Below are 12,328 nucleotides of genomic sequence, written 5' to 3' on the forward strand. Positions count from 1 at the left end.
CGTAGCTAAAAATTTAGAGTAGTTAATCTGTAGGAATGCACTTCTAGGGGCCAAAAATGTGACTGACTTGGGAACAATTCTTAAACTGATTAGCTGTAATATAGTTTTGTGAATTTATTGCACTGATCCTGTACCTTGTGGTTATATTTGTCCCTATTACAGAAGTGTTGTTTTGTCTTCTTTAATATTGCTTGTAAACAGTAGTGCCCATTGAAACATATTTGATTTTTTAAAAATGTTTCCTATGAAAACTACCTATTAGTTTTATTAGATCTTGAATTTCTCCAAGATCCATATCTTGAAACCTTCACTCTCCACGTTTTTTTTTTTTTTTTTTTTTTTGCCATATCCAGTCTCTTTCATGATTTCCTCGATTGGCTGTGTTGTAAATCCTGTGAAGTCATGTACAACATCTGGACAGAGCTTCCTCCAGCAGGAATTTATTGTTTCAGGCTTGATGGCTTTCATGGCTTTTTCTGTAACAACAATGGCATCCTCAGTGGTAAAATCCTTCCAGACTTTCATGAATGTTCTCTCTGTGGGAGTTCTCTTCCATAGTGTTGACAATCCTTTTTATACAGTACCGTGTGTCATGAGCTTTGAATAAAGGTCCTTATGACCCCCTAATTTAGAGGCTAAATTAGAGATGAGTTTGGGGGCACATGGACCACTTTAATGTCCTCATTGAACTCATGGGGTTCTGAGTGGCCAGGGACATTGTCCAATATGAAAAGAACTTTAAAACGTATTCCCTTACTGGCAAGGTACTTACTAACATCAGGGACAAAGCATCTATGCCTGGCTAATTTTTTGTATATTTTTTGTAGAGATGGGGTTTCACCATGTTGCTCAGGCTGGTCTCGAACTGCTGAGCTCAAGCGATCTACCTGCCTCACCCTCCCAGAGTGCTGGGATCATAGGTGTGAGCCACTCTGCACGGCTACATCCGAGTTTTTAAAAAATGTCGTAAGTCTCCAAAAAATTTTCCGATATATTTATTGAAAAAAATATGCGTGTAAGTGGTTCTGTACAGTTCAAACTCATGTTGTTCAAGAGTGAACTGTTACCTTCTTTGGAGAGGTATCTGTTAAGGTCATCGGCCCATTTTTTTCAGGTTGTATTCTTATTTTTGAGTTTTAAGAGTTCTTTGTGTAGTTTGGAAAACGATTCCTTTGGTATGTCTTGTGCAAATATTTTCTCCTGATCTGTGGCTTTTTATTCTCTTGACAGTGTCTTTTGCAGAGCAGAAATTTTTCATTTTCATCACAGAGTTTACCTTATTCATTCTTTCTTTTGTGGATCATGCCTTTGGTGTTGCATCTAAAAAGTCATCACTGAACCAGGATCACTTAGATTTTCTCTTATTTTATCCTCTAGGAGTTTTATAGCTTTATATTTTACACTCAGGTCTGTGAACCATTTTAATTTTTGTGAAGGGCATATAGTCTGTGTCAAGGTTCCATTTTTCCGTGTGAATGTCCAGTTGTTCCAGCACTATTTGCTGGAAAGACTTTTTTCCATATTTAAAAGACTCATACTTTGTTGTTCCCTTTGCTCCTTTGTCAGAGATCAATTGACTATATTTATATGGGTCTATTTCTGGGTTTTTTATTCTGTTCTGTTGATTGACATCTTAGTTGGTTTTGTTTTGCTGCCACAGCATACCTGAGACTGGGTAATTTATCAAGAAAGAAATGTATTTCTTTCTTTTTTTTTTTTTTTTTTTTTTTTGAGACGGAGTCTTGCTCTGTCACCCAGCCTGGAGTGCAATGGTGCTATCTTGGCTCACTGCAAGCTCTACCTCCCATGTTCAAGCAATTCTCCTGCCTCATCCTCCAAAGTAGCTGGGACTACAGGTGCGTACCACCACGCCTGGCCAATTTTTTTGTATTTTTAGTAGAGATGGGGTTTCACCGTGAGTTAGCCAGGATGGTCTTGATCTCCTGACCTCGTGATCCACCCGCCTTGGCCTCCCAAAGTGTTGGGATTACAGGCGTGAGCCACTTCGCCTGGCTGAAAGAAATGTATTTCTTACAGTTCTGGAGGATGGAAAGTTCAAGATCAAGGGGCTGGCATCTGGTGAGGGCCATCTTGGTGCATTATCCCATGGTGGGAGGGCAAAAAGAAGGCAAAAGAGAGTGATAAAAGGGGGCTGAAATCCTTTTTAAAGGAACCTACTCCTGAAATAATGACATTAAACCATTCATATGGGCAAAGCATTCTTGGTGTAATCATCTCTTAAAGATCCTGCCTCTTAAGATGTTAGAGTGGCAATTAAGTTTCAGCATGAGTATGGGAGGGGACAGACATTCAAACTGTAGCCGTTGATATGTCATTTCTTTCCCCGATGCCACACTGTCTTGATTACTGTAGCTTTATGGTATGCCTTGAAGTGGGGTAGTGTCAGTCTTCCAACTTTTTTCTTCTTCAGTATTGTGTTGGCTATTTTGGGTCTTTTGCCTCTCAATATAACCTTTAGAATCAGTTCATTGATACACACAAAATACGGGGATTTTGATTGGGATTGCATTGAATCTTTGGATCAAGTTGGAAAGTACTGATATCTTAACAGTATTGAGTTTCCTGTCTATGAACATGTAATATGTATTCATTTATTTAGATCTTCTTTGGTTTGTTTTATTATAGTTTTGTAATTTTCCTCATATGGGTCTTGTACATATTTTGTTAGATTTAAACCTAAGTATTAATATTTCATTTTTGAGGGTATAATGTAAATTATTTTGTGTTTTATTTCAAGTTCCACTTGGTGGTAAAGCAGAGTGATTGACTTTGGTAAACATTAACCTGTGTTCTGTAACCTTGCTATAATCATTTATTAGTTCATAATTTTTTTGTCACTTCTTTCAGATTTTCTACATAGGTTATCATGCCATCTGTGAGCACAGACACTTTTATTTCTTCTTTCCTAATCTGTATGCATTCTATTTCTTCTTCTTACCTTACTGCGTTAGCTAGGACTGACAGTATTATGTTGCAGAGCAGTGGAGAGAGGGGACATCTTGCCTTTTTCCCAATCTTAGTGAGAAAGCTTCAGGTTTCTTACCATTAAATATGATTTTTAGCTGTAGGTTTTTTGTAGATGTACTTTATCAGATTGAGAAAGTTGTCCTCTATTCCTAGTTTGCTGAGAGTTTTTTTTATCATCAATGCATGTTGAATTTTGTCAAATACTTTTTCTGCATCTATTTATGTTATCATGTGATTTTTCTTTAGCTTTTTTTTTTTATTTTGGTGGTTTCTTTTGGTTCCATGTTCTCTCTCTCTCCTTGTTTTCTTTTGCTGCCCTCTCTTTCTCTTGCACTCTCTCTCCAAATAGTTCATAAGCTAACTCTCTACACATAGATTATAGCTTATACTTCTCACTGTTCTTAGAATTTGGGGTTGTTTCCATCACAGGATTCTTAGTTAAATTTTGAGGTGTGTATCGTCTCTCTCCTTTCCTAAATGACATACTGGCTTTTGGGACCAAGGTAGAAATTGAATGTTTCTCCTTTCTTTTATATTATTTTTATATTTAGATAGCACACTCTAAAAGACTATCTACAAGTTTGGATTTAGAGTTTTGATTATTTTTATATTTAGATAGCATACTCTGAAAGACTATCTACAAGTTTGGATTTAGAGTTTTGATTATTTTTATATTTAGATAGCATACTCTGAAAGACTACACGTTTGGATTTAGAGTTTTGAATTATGAATTATTATTAAAATATATGGTTTGTCCAATATTTGGAAACGGGAAACAAACAAAAAATCGGAATGAACCAAAATAACCTGACTCAGAGTCCCAGTCATTTCACCTTTTTGACCTTCATATTTTTGGTCTATAAGACAGAGTAATGGTAATACATAATAGCAGTATCTTCACGTTGCTATGAGAGCCACATCAAGTATTCGATAGGAAGCACTTCACAATTTCTGACATGCTTCATAAACATGAAATATTGTTGTTACTGTGATATAGGCTTTTGACACGCAAAAGAGCTCTAGTGTGCAGCTTTCCAATTTTCTACTGACTTTTGTCTGGGGTTTTTCCCAGCTGTTTGTTGTGGTTGTTGTTCTCCCATGTATCTTCCTGAACATTTCCATTTCTTTTTAGTATGGCTTTTCTCTATTGTACCAGTGAGGAGAAGATTGATTTTTTTTTTTCTTTATACTTTTAAGTTCTAGGGTACATGTGCATAACGTGCAGGTTTGTTACATATGTATACTTGTGCCATGTTGGTATGCTGCACCCATCAACTCATCAGCACCCATCAACTCATCATTTACATCAGGTGTAACTCCCAATGCAATCCCTCCCCCCTCCCCCCTCCCCGTGATAGGCCCCGGTGTGTGATGTTCCCCTTCCTGACTCCAAGTGATCTCATTGTTCAGTTCCCACCTATGAGTGAGAACTTGCGGTGTTTGGTTTTCTGTTCTTGCGATAGTTTGCTGAGAATGATGGTTTCCAGCTGCATCCATGTCCCTACAAAGGACACAAACTCATCCTTTTTTATGGCTGCATAGTATTCCATGGTGTGTATGTGCCACATTTTCTTAATCCAGTCTGTCACTGATGGACATTTGGGTTGATTCCAAGTCTTTGCTATTGTGAATAGTGCCGCAAAAAACATACATGTGCATGTGTCTTTATAGCAGCATGATTTATAATCCTTTGGGTATATACCCAGTAATGGGATGGCTGGGTCATATGGTCCATCTAGTTCTAGATCCTTGAGGAATCGCCATACTGTTTTCCATAATGGTTGAACTAGTTTACAATCCCACCAACAGTGTAAAAGTGTTCCTATTTCTCCATATCCTCTCCAGCACCTGTTGTTTCCTGACTTTTTAATGATCGCCATTCTAACTGGTGTGAGATGGTATCTCATTGTGGTTTTGATTTGCATTTCTCTGATGGCCAGTGATGATGAGCATTTTTTCATGTGTCTGTTGGCTGTATGAATGTCTTCTTTTGAGAAATGTCTGTTCATATCCTTTGCCCACTTTTTGATGGGGTGGTTTGTTTTTTTCTTGTAAATTTGTTTGAGTTCTTTGTAGGTTCTGGATATTAGCCCTTTGTCAGATGAGTAGATTGCAAAAATTTTCTCCCATTCTGTAGGTTGCCCGTTCACTCTGATGGTAGTTTCTTTTGATGTGCAGAAGCTCTTTAGTTTAATTAGATCCCGTTTGTCTATTTTGGCTTTTGTTGCCATTGCTTTTGGTGTTTTAGACATGAAGTCCTTGCCCATGCCTATGTCCTGAATGGTATTACCTAGGTTTTCTTCTAGGGTTTTTATGGTATTAGGTCTAACATATAAGTCTCTAATCCATCTTGAATTAATTTTCGTATAAGGAGTAAGGAAAGGATCCAGTTTCAGCTTTCTACTTATGGCTAGCCAATTTTCCCAGCACCTTTTATTAAATAGGGAATCCTTTCCCCATTTCTTGTGTTTCTCAGGCTTATCAAAGATCAGATGGCTGTAGATGTGTGGTATTATTTCTGAGGACTCTGTTCTGTTCCGTTGGTCTATATCTCTGTTTTGGTACCAGTACCATGCTGTTTTGGTTACTGTAGCCTTGTAGTATAGTTTGAAGTCAGGTAGCATGATGCCTCCAGCTTTGTTCTTTTGACTTAGGATTGTCTTGGAGATGCGGGCTCTTTTTTGGTTCCATATGAACTTTAAAGCAGTTTTTTTCAATATTGTGAAGAAACTCATTGGTAGCTTGATGGGGATGGCATTGAATCCATAAATTACCTTGGGCAGTATGGCCATTTTCACAATATTGATTCTTCCTATCCATGAGCATGGTATGTTCTTCCATTTGTTTGTGTCCTCTTTTATTTCACTGAGCAGTGGTTTGTAGTTCTCCTTGAAGAGGTCCTTTACATCCCTTGTAAGTTGGATTCCTAGGTATTTTATTCTCTTTGAAGCAATTGTGAATGGAAGTTCATTCCTGATTTGGCTCTCTGTTTGTCTGTTACTGGTATATAAGAATGCTTGTGATTTTTGCACATTAATTTTGTATCCTGAGACTTTGCTGAAGTTTCTTATCAGCTTAAGGAGATTTTGGGCTGAGACGGTGGGGTTTTCTAAATATACAATCATGTCATCTGCAAACAGGGACAATTTGACTTCTTTTCCTAACTGAATACCCTTGATTTCTTTCTCTTGCCTGATTGCCCTAGCCAGAACTTCCAACACTATGTTGAATAGGAGTGGTGAGAGAGGGCATCCCTGTCTTGTGCCAGTTTTCAAAGGGAATTTTTCCAGTTTTTGCCCATTCAGTATGATATTGGCTGTGGGTTTGTCATAAATACCTCTTACGATTTTGAGATACGTTCCATCAATACCGAATGTATTGAGAGTTTTTAGCATGAAGGGCTGTTGAATTTTGTCAAAGGCCTTTTCTGCATCTATTGAGATAATCATGTGGTTCTTGTCTTTGGTTCTGTTTATATGCTGGATTACATTTATTGATTTGCGTATGTTGAACCAGCCTTGCATCCCAGGGATGAAGCCAGCTTGATCATGGTGGTTAAGCTTTTTGATGTGCTGCTGCATCCGGTTTGCCAGTATTTTATTGAGGATTTTTGCATCGATGTTCATCAGGGATATTGGTCTAAAATTCTTTTTTTTTTGTTGTGTCTCTGCCAGGCTTTGGTATCAGGATGATGTTGGCCTCCTAAAATGAGTTAGGGAGGATTCCCTCTTTTTCTATTGATTGGAATAGTTTCAGAAGGAATGGTACCAGCTCCTCCTTGTACCTCTGGTAGAATTCAGCTGTGAATCCATCTGGTCCTGGACTTTGGTTGGTAGGCTATTAATTATTGCCTCAATTTCAGAGCCTGTTATTGGTCTATTCAGGAATTCAGCTTCTTCCTGGTTTAGTTTTGGGAGAGTGTAAGTGTCCAGGAAATTATCCATTTCTTCGAGATTGTCTAGTTTATTTGCGTAGAGGTGTTTATAGTATTCTCTGATGGTAGTTTGTATTTCTGTGGGGTTGGTGGTGATATCCCCTTTATCATTTTTTATTGCATCTATTTGATTCTTCTCTCTTTTCTTCTTTATTAGTCTTGCTAGCAGTCTATCAATTTTGTTGATCTTTTCAAAAAACCAACTCCTGGATTCATTGATTTTTTGGAGGGTTTTTTGTGTCTCTCTCTTCTTCAGTTCTGCTCTGATCTTAGTTATTTCTTGCCTTCTGCTAACTTTTCAATGTGTTTGCTCTTGCTTCTCTAGTTCTTTTAATTGTGATGTTAGAGTGTCAATTTTAGATCTTTCCAGCTTTCTCTTGTGGGCATTTAGTGCTATAAATTTCCCTCTACACACTGCTTTAAATGTGTCCCAGAGATTCTGGTATGTTGTACCTTTGTTCTCATTGGTTTCAAAGAACATCTTTATTTCTGCCTTCATTTCATTATGCACCCAGTAGTCATTCAGGAGCAGGTTGTTCAGTTTCCATGTAGTTGAGCGGTTTTGATTAAGTTTCTTTTTTTTTTTTTTTTTGAGACGGAGTCTGGCTCTGTCACCCAGGCTGGAGTGCAGTGGCGCGATCTCGGCTCACTGCAAGCTCCGCCTCCCGGGTTTACGCCATTCTCCTGCCTCAGCCTCCCGAGTAGCTGGGACTACAGGCGCCCGCCACCTCGCCCGGCTAGTTTTTTGTATTTTTTAGTAGAGACGGGGTTTCACCGTGTTAGCCAGGATGGTCTCGATCTCCTGACCTCGTGATCCGCCCGTCTCGGCCTCCCAAAGTGCTGGGATTACAGGCTTGAGCCACCGCGCCCGGCCTTGATTAAGTTTCTTAGTCCTGAGTTCTAGTTTGATTGCACTGTGGTCTGAGAGACAGTTTGTTATAATTTCTGTTCTTGTACATTTGCCGAGGAGTGCTTTATTTCCAAGTATGTGGTCAATTTTGGAATAAGTGTGATGTGGTGCTGAGAAGAATATATATTCTGTTGATTTGGAGTGGAGAGTTCTGTAGATGTCTATTAGGTCTGCTTGCTGCAGAGATGAGTTCAATTCCTGGATAGCCTTGTTAACTTTCTGTCTCGTTGATCTGTCTAATGTTGACAGTGTAGTGTTGAAGTCTCCCATTATTATTGTATGGGAGTCTTAAGTCTCTTTGTAAGTCTGTAAGGACTTGCTTTATGAATCTGGGTGCTCCTGTATTGGGTGCATATATATTTAGGATAGTTAGCTCTTCCTGTTGAATTGATCCCTTTACCATTATGTAATGGCCTTCTTTGTCTCTTTTGATCTTTGATGGTTTAAAGTCTGTTTTATCAGAGACTAGTATTGCAACCCCTGCTTTTTTCTGTTCTCCATATGCTTGGTAGATCTTCCTCCATCCCTTTATTTTGAGCCTATGTATGTCTCTGCATGTGAGATGGGTCTCCTGAATACAGCAGACTGATGGGTCTTGACTCTTTATCCAATTTGCCAGTCCGTGTCTTTTAATTGGAGCATTTAGTCCATTTACATTTAAGGTTAATATTGTTATGTGTGAACTTGATCCTGCCATTATGATATTAACTGGTTATTTTGCTCATTAGTTGATGCAGTTTCTTCCTAGCCTTGATGGTCTTTACATTTTGGCATGTTTTTGCAATGGCTGGTACCGGTTGTTCCTTTCCATGTTTAGTGCTTCCTTCAGGGTCTCTTGTAAGGCAGGCCTGGTGGTGACAAAATCTCTAAGCATTTGCTTATCTGTAAAAGATTTTATTTCTCCTTCACTTATGAAACTTAGTTTGGCTGGATATGAAATTCTGGGTTGAAAATTCTTTTTAAGAATGTTGAATATTGGCCCCCACTCTCTTCTGGCTTGTAGAGTTTCTGCCGAGAGATCTGCTGTTAGTCTGATGGGCTTCCCTTTGTGGGTAACCCGACCTTTCTCTCTGGCTGCCCTTAAGATTTTTTCCTTCATTTCAACTTTGGTGAATCTGGCAATTATGTGTCTTGGAGTTGCTCTTCTCGAGGAGTATCTTTGTGGCTTTCTCTGTATTTCCTGGATTTGAATGTTGGCCTGCCCTGCTAGGTTGGGGAAGTTCTCCTGGATGATATCCTGAAGAGTGTTTTCCAACTTGGTTCCATTTTCCCCCTCACTTTCAGGCACCCCAATCAGATGTAGATTTGGTCTTTTTACATAATCCCATACATCTTGCAGGCTTTGTTCATTTCTTTTTCTTCTTTTTTCTTTAGATTTCTCTTATCGCTTCATTTCATTCATTTGATCCTCAATCGCTGATACTCTTTCTTCCAGTTGATCGAGTCGGTTACTGAAGCTTGTGCATTTGTCACGTATTTCTCGTGTCATGGTTTTCATCTCTGTCCGTTCGTTTATGGCCTTCTCTGCATTAATTATTCTGGTTATCAATTCTTCCACTCTTTTTTCAAGATTTTTAGTTTCTTTGCGCTGGGTACGTAATTCCTCCTTTAGCTCTGAGAAGTTTGATGGACTGAAGCCTTCTTCTCTCATCTCGTCAAAGTCATTCTCCGTCCAGCTTTGATCCGTTGCTGTCGATGAGCTGCGTTCCTTTGGAGGGGGAGATGTGCTCTTATTTTTTGAATTTCCAGCTTTTCTGCCCTGCTTTTTCCCCATCTTTGTAGTTTTATCTGCCTCTGGTCTTTGATGATGGTGATGTACTGATGGGGTTTTGGTGTGGGTGTCCTTCCTGTTTGTTAGTTTTCCTTCTAACAGTCAGGACCCTCAGCTGTAGGTCTGTTGGAGATTGCTTGAGGTCCCTTCCAGACCCTGTTTGCCTGGGTGTCAGCAGCAGAGGCTGCAGAAGATAGAATATTGCTGAACAGCGAGTGTACCTGTCTGATTCTTGCTTTGGAAGCTTCCTCTCAGGGTTGTACTCCACCGTGTGAGGTGTGGGGTGTAGGTCTGCCCCTAGTGGAGGATGTCTCCCAGTTAGGCTACTCAGGGGTCAGGGACCCACTTGAGCAGGCAGTCTGTCCATTCTCAGATCTCAACCTCCGTGTTGGGAGATCCACTGCTCTCTTCAAAGCTGTCAGACAGAGTCGCTTGCGTCTACAGAGGTTTCTGCTGCTTTTTGTTGTTGTTGTTGTTGTTGTTTATCTGTGCCCTGTCCCCAGAGGTGGAGTCTACAGAGACTGGCAGGCCTCCTTGAGCTGCTGTGAGCTCCACCCAGTTCGATCTTCCCAGGGCTTTGTTTACCTACTTAAGCCTCAGCAATGGCGGGCGCCCCTCCCCCAGCCTCGCTGCTGCCTTGCGGTTAGATCGCAGACTGCTGTGCTAGCAATGAGGAAGGCTCCGTGGGCGTGGGACCCTCTCGGCCAGGTGTGGGATATAATCTCCTGGTGTGCCTGTTTGCTTAAAGCGCAGTATTGGGGTGGGAGTTACCCGATTTTCCAGGTGTTGTATGTCTCAGTTCCCCTGGCTAGGAAAAAGGGATTCCCTTCCCACTTGCGCTTCCCAGGTGAGGCGATGATGCCTCGCCCTGCTTCAGCTCTGGCTGGACGGGCTGCAACAGCTGACCAGCACCGATTGTCTGGCAGTCCCCAGTGAGATGAACCCAGTACCTCAGTTGATAATGCAGAAATCACCTGTCTTCTGTGTCACTCGCGCTGGGAGCTGGAGACTGGAGCTGTTCTATTCGGCCATCTTGCTCCCTGCTGTTGCTCCCTGCTGATGTTTTAAATGATTGTAATTATTGGTGCTTACTGAATTGGAACAATCTTATAGTTTATATAAAAAGCCTAACATGAGAATATTTTGTCTAAAACATTCAACTAAAGTAACAGAAACATATTCTAGTGAATTTTTTTTTTCTGCTTTAGATAATGAATTTATTGGCCCCGGGTACCTTTGTTTGGGCAGTCTGGGAGCATGTCCTTGTTGGTATCTAGCTGTCAATGTGAAGCTTGGGTTGTCTCCCATTTGTTTGTTTTATTATTATTTTGAGTTTGCCCTCCTCCTAGTGGTTACCACTACCCATAAAATATATTTTATCTTTTTAATTATATAACAGTATTTTAATATTAATAAAAATTAAGGTTGAAGTATAATAGTTACAAGAACTTTTTTAAATATCAAGAATCTTACTACAATTATCAAGAATGCGTGTTGAATACATTCTTGGATTTTGGAGTTGTTTCCATCAAGGCTATTTTTAATTAAATATTGAGGTATTTACCTTTTCTTTATCTTTTCCCAAATGGCATGCTGGCCTTTCAGGCCAAAGTGGAAATGGAGTTTTTTCTCTTTTAAAAATTCTTGTAATTTTCTGAGAGACTTCTTGGTGTATTTGTTATCTGACTTCATTAGTCAACTAGAAAGCTCATAACTGAATTTACTACCCACTTGTAACAGTTGTGATGTATTACCTTTATTACAAGCTTGACTTTCCTATTCTACTCATGCTTTCTTGAATTAATATATTTATTTTATCATATTGTACTATTTGTGTTTGTTTTTTTGGGGACAGCATCTCAGTCTGTCACCCAGGCTGAAGTGCAGTGGCACCGTCATTCTCAGCATCCCGAGTAGCTAGGACTGTAGGTGCATGTCACAATACCCAGCTAGTGTTTTAACAGTTTTTTGTAGAGATGGGGTTTATTTGTATTTTTAATGCTACCTCAAGAAGACAGTGTATAGTCACTTTTGCTGTAATATGACATGTTCCTAAAAGTGACTGTGCTATGCAGTGCTGCATAATAAAAAGCACAGGGCTTATGAGAGAAATTAGATTATGAAAATAAAATTTAAAAGTCTTGTCAGTGACATATTTTAAAAAAGGTAGAAATCAAATCAAAGGTTAGTAGAGTTTTACACATGTTAAATGGTTAAGAAAAACATAGTACAATAAATATGACACTCTGTCTTGGGAAAGACCTGAAGTTTGTTCATAGAAGTGGGCCTCAGAAGGGTTGCAGCTTGTGAGTTATTGTAAAGTGGTGAAAGAAAGATGATCTGAAATAGTATGGAAAAATATAGTACCAGATAAGGATGGGTGGGGTTGATGATACATAGTAGATGTTTGAGGTGTATGCATTTTGTTAGTAGCTTAGTTCAATTTGGCCTCTATATTAGTCGATTCTCACAATGCTATAAAGAAATATCTGAGACTGGGTGATTTATAAAGAAAAGAAGTTTAATTGGCTCATGGTTCTGCAAGCTGTACAGGTAGCCTGGCTGGGGAGGCCTCAGGAAACTTCCAATCATGGCAGTAGGTGAAGGGGAAGCTGGCATGTTTTACATGGCTGGAGCAGGAGGAAGAGAGAATGGGGAAGTGCTACACACTTTAAACAAGAAGATCTAGTGAAAATTACTGTCATGAGAACATCAAGATGGTAAT

At 39.5% G+C, this 12,328-nt stretch overlaps 1 protein-coding gene across 1 annotated transcript in view; it reads left to right on the forward strand.

Moving 5' to 3' along the window:
- The window catches only part of RANBP17 (RAN binding protein 17), a 439,101-nt gene that overhangs the window by 22,406 nt on the left and 404,367 nt on the right, over positions 1-12,328 (forward strand). The gene's annotated exons all lie outside the window — the stretch shown is intronic.

The sequence above is a fragment of the Macaca mulatta genome, chromosome 6 (assembly GCF_049350105.2).
Source record: "Macaca mulatta isolate MMU2019108-1 chromosome 6, T2T-MMU8v2.0, whole genome shotgun sequence".
In the NCBI taxonomy this organism is placed as follows: domain Eukaryota; kingdom Metazoa; phylum Chordata; class Mammalia; order Primates; family Cercopithecidae; genus Macaca; species Macaca mulatta.